The sequence below is a fragment of the Bos indicus genome, chromosome 15 (genome assembly GCF_029378745.1).
Source record: "Bos indicus isolate NIAB-ARS_2022 breed Sahiwal x Tharparkar chromosome 15, NIAB-ARS_B.indTharparkar_mat_pri_1.0, whole genome shotgun sequence".
Lineage (NCBI taxonomy): Eukaryota > Metazoa > Chordata > Mammalia > Artiodactyla > Bovidae > Bos > Bos indicus.
The window spans coordinates 49,834,567-49,840,889 of record NC_091774.1 but is presented as its reverse complement, the minus strand read 5'-3'; the positions used below and the strand labels follow the sequence as shown (position 1 = coordinate 49,840,889).

Below are 6,323 nucleotides of genomic sequence, written 5' to 3'. Positions count from 1 at the left end.
TAAAGTGGTTAGAACAGATTTTAGGGAACACTTAGCACATAATAAGGCTGGATACAAATTTGAAATTATTATTGTTATCACTTCTGATGTACTGTCCATTCCTATGCTGGTATCTGATATGTCTTCCATGTAAACACGCTGATATTTTCTGTGTGTGTTATACAGCAAAGCCAGGCACTACTAGGACATAGCCGCAAAAAAGAAGGAAAGCTTCAGTCTAGTGAAGTTAATAAAATTATGGATATACCTCCACAGTTTTAATGAAACAACCATTCAAAATAACCTTTCTTGGAGTTTTCATTAAAAGCTCCTTTACCTAATCTGTGTGTTTGCTTCTTGATGAGAAGTTTTGTTTTTTCTTCCTCACCTGAATTTCATGAAAGGAGGGAGAGAAAGAGAGAGAGAGGAGGGTAAATTTATGTTGATAATTTGGTAATGTGCCCTACATCCTTCATAAGGATTGGGGTAATGTGAAAAGGATTTCAGTTAACTCAAGAGAGGATTGTCAGGTATCTTGAAACGCAGGGTAGTTTTCCATCTGCTAAATGGTGTGACAGCCTCACATGAGAGTGAAGCATGGGCAGATCCCAGATTTTTGTTGTTGTTCTTCTTCTTTTTAGATGAAATATTGTTTATTATCCATCACTTTAAACATGCTAAGAGTTGCAGTCAGGAAGTGTTGATTTATATATATGATGCTTTTACCAAATGTACCGCTTTGGGCTACAAACATGACCAACTGAATTTATGTTCTATGGGTCTGAATAATGGATAATTTCAAATGAGGGATTTTTGAAAATCTACCTTATAATTTTTGATATATTAAGAGCAAGAACTGCTACTACTAAAGAAAATTAGCTGAAATTATGTCTTAATCTTTTATTTGTGAATAAAAGATTGCAGTCACTCTACTCTTTGGAAATTTCTTTCAATAATGCTACTACTGCTGCTAAGTTGCTTCAGTCGTGTCCGACTCTGTGCGACCCCATAGACGGGGCAGCCCACCAGGCTCGCCCGTCCCTGGGATTCTCCAGGCAAGAACACTGGAGTGGGTTGCCATTTCCTTCTCCAATGCAGGAAAGTGAAAAGTGAAAGTTAAGTCACTCAGTCGTGTCCGACTCTTAGTGATCCCATGAACTGCAGCCCATCAGGCTCCTCCATCCATGGGATTTTCCAGGCAAGACTACTGCAGTGGGTTGCCACTGCCTTCTAGGTACTGAATAACAGTGTGCTTTGACTTTTTTCAGTGATCTACTTGCTCTAGTAAGATCATTCAGTACTCTGAGTTTTGTTTGTGTTCTCTGAACCATTTCTTGTACCTTGAGAGCTAGTGTTATGATGGTATAGATAACACTACAACTTTTGCACAGCAGTTTAAACGGCATGTTAATATGAACATTATCATCAAGAGTTCAGATGAAGGACACATGAGTAAATCTTTTTTTTTTTTTTTTTTTTTTTTTTATTGTGGGAAAACTTAAACCAAGGGAAATATCTCATACCCTCAGGATGGAAAACAAGAATTCAACCTTTCATGCTGCCTTCAATTCTTTCTTTATCAGTCTACCATCCAACCCATCTCCTCCCATTAAATTTGTCCACTGAAGAATAGAATATTAATTCTCTCCAATCTTCTATTCAGTGTCACCAAGACAAAGGAGAAAGAAAAATTACCTTTTCAGTATTTAAGAATTTACTACCAAATTAGAGGGAAACACTATCTACACAGAACTGTTAAAGGTTCAAAAGACATGCATAAATTGTATAGTTATAACAACTGGCATTACAAAAATTCAACTCAACTCTTTTTTGATTCACAAATTTTTTTTCACAGATAAAAAATGTTCCATAAAAAGGAACTGGTTTGCCCATGATCATTCTTTTTTTTTTTTTCATTACTTTGCTTTCGTCCATTATCATGCCAAAATTAGTGGTTCAGATTTGACTAAGCTGAAGGAATAAATGCTCTTTTTTGCTGTTATTTACTCTGGCTCTTTTCCTTCTATTTTTCACATAAAAGACTTAGGCCACTTCTCTACAACAACATCAAACTATACATCCCCTCCCCTCACTGCCTTCTTGCTGACTGGCGTCCCAGGATTAGAAGACTTCCACATTTGGATTTCCATCCCTTTCAGCTTCATGTACCATTTGGCTGTGACAGGCAATGGCCTGGTTATGGTGATGGTGATCTGGGACAGAAGCCTCCATGAACCCATGTATCTCTTCCTGGCCATACTAGCTCTCAATTATGTTCTACTTTGTACCGTCACAGTACCCAAAATGCTTCTTATCTTTTGGCAGGGCCCTTCCATATCAACATTCTCTGCCTGTCTCATGCAGATGTTTTATGTTCATGCTCTGTTTCTCTCTGAATCTGCTGTCCTACTGGCCATGGCTTTTGACCGCTATGGGGCTATCTGTGCACCACTCCATTATACCACCCTACTTACAGGCTCTCTCATTAGCAAAATGGTCCTGGCTCTGGTGGCTTGAAGTGGTCTGGCTGTGGTCAGCCCTGGCGTCCTACTTATCTCCGTCTGCACTTCTGCCAGAGCAACATCATTCACCACACTTACTGTGAGAACATGGGCATTGCCAAATTGGCTTGCAATAGCATTGTCCATAATAGCATTTATGGGCTCACTGCTGCTCTCCTCACCACAGGACTGGACTTTGTCCTTATCTTCCTGTCCTACTGGTTAATCTTGAGAACAGTCTTCCGACTGCCTTCTAGGGAAGCCCGGACAAATGCCTTTGGAACTTGTGGAGCCCATACATGTGTCATCCTGATATTCTACACTCTGGCCTTCTTTTCCTTCTTTACTCATCGCTTTGGACACCATGTACCCAAGCATGTCCTTATCCTCCTGGCAAATCTGTACTTACTGGTGCCGCCTACCATGAACCCCATTGTTTATGGGGTAAAGACAAAAGGTTGTGAGTGCTATGACTCTGTGCCCAACCTAAATCATCCAAGCGTAATAAAGCAACAAGGAACAGGGGAGTCAAGGATTGAGATACAGGTTTAAATGTCAAGTATAAATCAATTTGGACAGATTTATTCCTGCAACACCTACACAATGAATAAAGCTTTAAAAATTTGTATTTCTAAATGTCATCTTCCTGATATTGGGTAAAGAGGAAGCTAACAAGGAACTGCTCAAGTACCACTGAGAATTATTTCAACATACAAGGCAAACCATTCAATATCACAGTAATCCAAGTCTATGCCCCAACCACTAATGCTGAAGAAGCTGAAGTTGAACGGTTCTATGAAGACCTACAAGACCTTTTAGAACTAACACCCCAAAATAATGTCCTTTTCATTATAGGGGACTGGAATGCAAAAGTAGGAAATCAAGAATCACCTGGAGTAACAGGCAAATTTGGCCTTGGAATATGGAATGAAGCAGGGCAAAGACTAATAGAGTCTCACCAAGAAAATGCACTGGTCATAGCAAACACCCTCTTCCAACAACACAAGAGAAGACTCTACACATGGACATCACCAGATGGTCAACACTGAAATCAGATTGATTATATTCTTTGCAGCCAAAGATGGAGAAGGTCTATACAGTCAGCAAAAACAAGACCAGGAGCTGACTGTGGCTCAGATCATGAACTCCTTATTACCAAATTCAGACTTAAATTGAAAAAAGTAGGGAAAACGACTAGACCATTCAGGTATGACCTAAATCAAATCCCTTATGATTATACTGTAGAAGTGAGAAATAGATTTAAGCGCCTAGATCTGATAGAGTGCCTGATGAACTATGGAATGAGGTTCATGACATTGTACAGGAGACAGGGATCAAGACCATCCCCATGGAAAAGAAATGCAAAAAAGCAAAATGACTGTCTGGGGAGGTCTTAACAAATAGCTGTGAAAAGAAGAGAAGTGAAAAGCAAAGGAGAAAAGGAAAGATATAAGGATCTGAATGCAGAATTCCAAAGAATAGCAAAAAGAGATAAGAAAGCTTTCCTCAGTGATCAATGCAAAGGAATAGAGGAAAACAACAGAATGGGAAAGACTAGAGATCTCTTCAAGAAAATTAGAGGTACTACGGGGATATTTCATGCAAAGATGGGCTCTATAAAGGACAGAAATGGTATGGACCTAACAGAAGTAGAAGATATTAAGAAGAGGTGGCAAGAATACCCAGAAGAACTGTACAAAAAAGATCTTCATGACCCGGATAATCACAATGGTGTGATCACTGACCTAGAGCCAGACATCCTGGAATGTGAAGTCAAGTCGGCCTTAGAAAGCATCACCACAAACAAAGCTAGTGGAAGTGATGGAATTCCAGTGGAGCTATTCCAAATCCTGAAAGATGATGCTGTGAAAGTGCTGCACTCAATATGCCAGCAAATTTGGAAAACTCAGCAGTGGCCACAGGACTGGAAAAGGTCAGTTTTCATTCCAATCCCAAAGAAAGGCAATGCCAAAGAATGCTCAAGCTACCGCACAATTGCACTCATCTCACATGCTAGTAAAGTAATACTCAAAATTCTCCAAGCCAGGCTTCAGCAATATGTGAATTGTGAACTTCCTGATGTTCAAGCTGGTTTTAGAAAAGGCAGAGGAACCAGAGATCAAACTGCCAACATCCGCTGGATCATGGAAAAAGCAAGAGAGTTCCAGAAAAGCCTCTATTTCTGCTTTATTGGCTATGCCAAAGCCTTTGACTGTGTGGATCACAAGAAACTGTGGAAAATTCTGAAAGAGATGGGAATACCAGACCACCTGACCTGCATCTTGAGAAATCTGTATGCAGGTCAGGAAGTAACAGTTAGAACTGGACATGGAACAGACTGGTTCCAAATAGGAAAAGAGTGTGTTAAGGCTGTATATTATCACCCTGCTTATTTAACTTATATGCAGAGTACATCATGAGAAACACTGGACTGGAAGAAACACAAGCTGGAATCAAGATTGCCGGGAGAAATATCAATAAGCTTGGATATGCAGATGACACCACCCTTATGGCAGAAAGTGAAGAGGAACTACAAAGCCTCTTGATGAAAGTGAAAGAGGAGAGTGAAAAAGTTGGCTTAAAGCTCAACATTCAGAAAACAAAGATCATGGCATCTGGTCCCATCACTTCATGGGAAATAGATGGGGAAACAGTGGAAACAGTGTCAGACTTTATTTTTCTGGGCTCCAAAATCACTGCAGATGGTGACTGCAGCCATGAAATTAAAAGACTCTTACTCCTTGGAAGAAAAGTTATGACCAACCTAGATAGCATATTCAAAAGCAGAGACATTAGTTTGCCAACAAAGGCCCATCTAGTCAAGGCTATGGTTTTTCCTGCGGTCATGTATGGATGTGAGAGTTGGACTGTGAAGAAGGCTGAGCACCAAAGAATGGATGCTTTTGAACTGCGGTGTTGGAGAAGACTCTTGAGAGTCCTTTGGACTTCAAGGAGATCCAACCAGTCCATTCTGAAGGAGATCAACCCTGGGATTTCTTTGGAGGGAATGATGCTGAAGCTGAAACTCCAGTACTTGGGCCACCTCATGTGAAGAGTTGATTCATTGGAAAAGACTCTGATGTTGGGAGGGATTGGGGGCAGAAGGAGGAAGGGACGACAGAGGATGAGATGGCTGGATGGCATCACTGACTCGATGGACGTGAGTCTGAGTGAACTCCGGGAGTTGGTGATGGACAGGGAGGCCTGGCGTGCTGCGATTCATGGGGTCGTGAAGAGTTGGACATGACTGAGCGACTGAACTGAACTGAATGAACTAAGGTAATGTGCCACTGTATTTGCATATGGCATTTAAATATCCTTTTGGTAATAAACCATGTATCTTCTACTTCAATTTGCTATATGCAGGACAACATATAAACTGTTTGTACTCAGAAACTAGTTCTGATTCCACTCTTACCATAACATCTGTAGGGCCCAAAATACGAAAGAAAGAAAGTGAAAGTGGCTCAGTCGTGTCGGACTCTTTGCGACCCCGTGGACTATACAGTCTATGGAATTCTCCAGGCCAGAATACTTGAATGGGTAGCCTTTCTCTTCTCCAGGGTATCTTTCCTACCTAGGGATTGAACCCGGGTCTCCCGCATTGCAGGCAGATTCTTTATCAGCTAAGCCACAAGGGAAGACCCCAAAATATACAAATAATTGATAAATATTTGTTGAATGGATACATATCTCAATTAATTAAAAATAAATTCTAGTGATTTTATGTAACAACCCCCGATATATCTTTATGTATTATGTATGACATACAATTAAAACATTCATTTCCTTTCCTCTCAAAAAAATTTCCTTTAGCATCCACAAGTATGACTTTCTTATCTC

General features: G+C 40.4%; 1 pseudogene; it reads left to right on the top strand.

Moving 5' to 3' along the window:
* The first annotated feature begins 1,962 nt into the window (after nt 1–1,962).
* LOC109568945 (olfactory receptor 52Z1P-like) lies at nt 1,963–3,032 on the top strand (annotated as a pseudogene).
* The last annotated feature ends 3,291 nt before the right edge of the window (nt 3,033–6,323 follow it).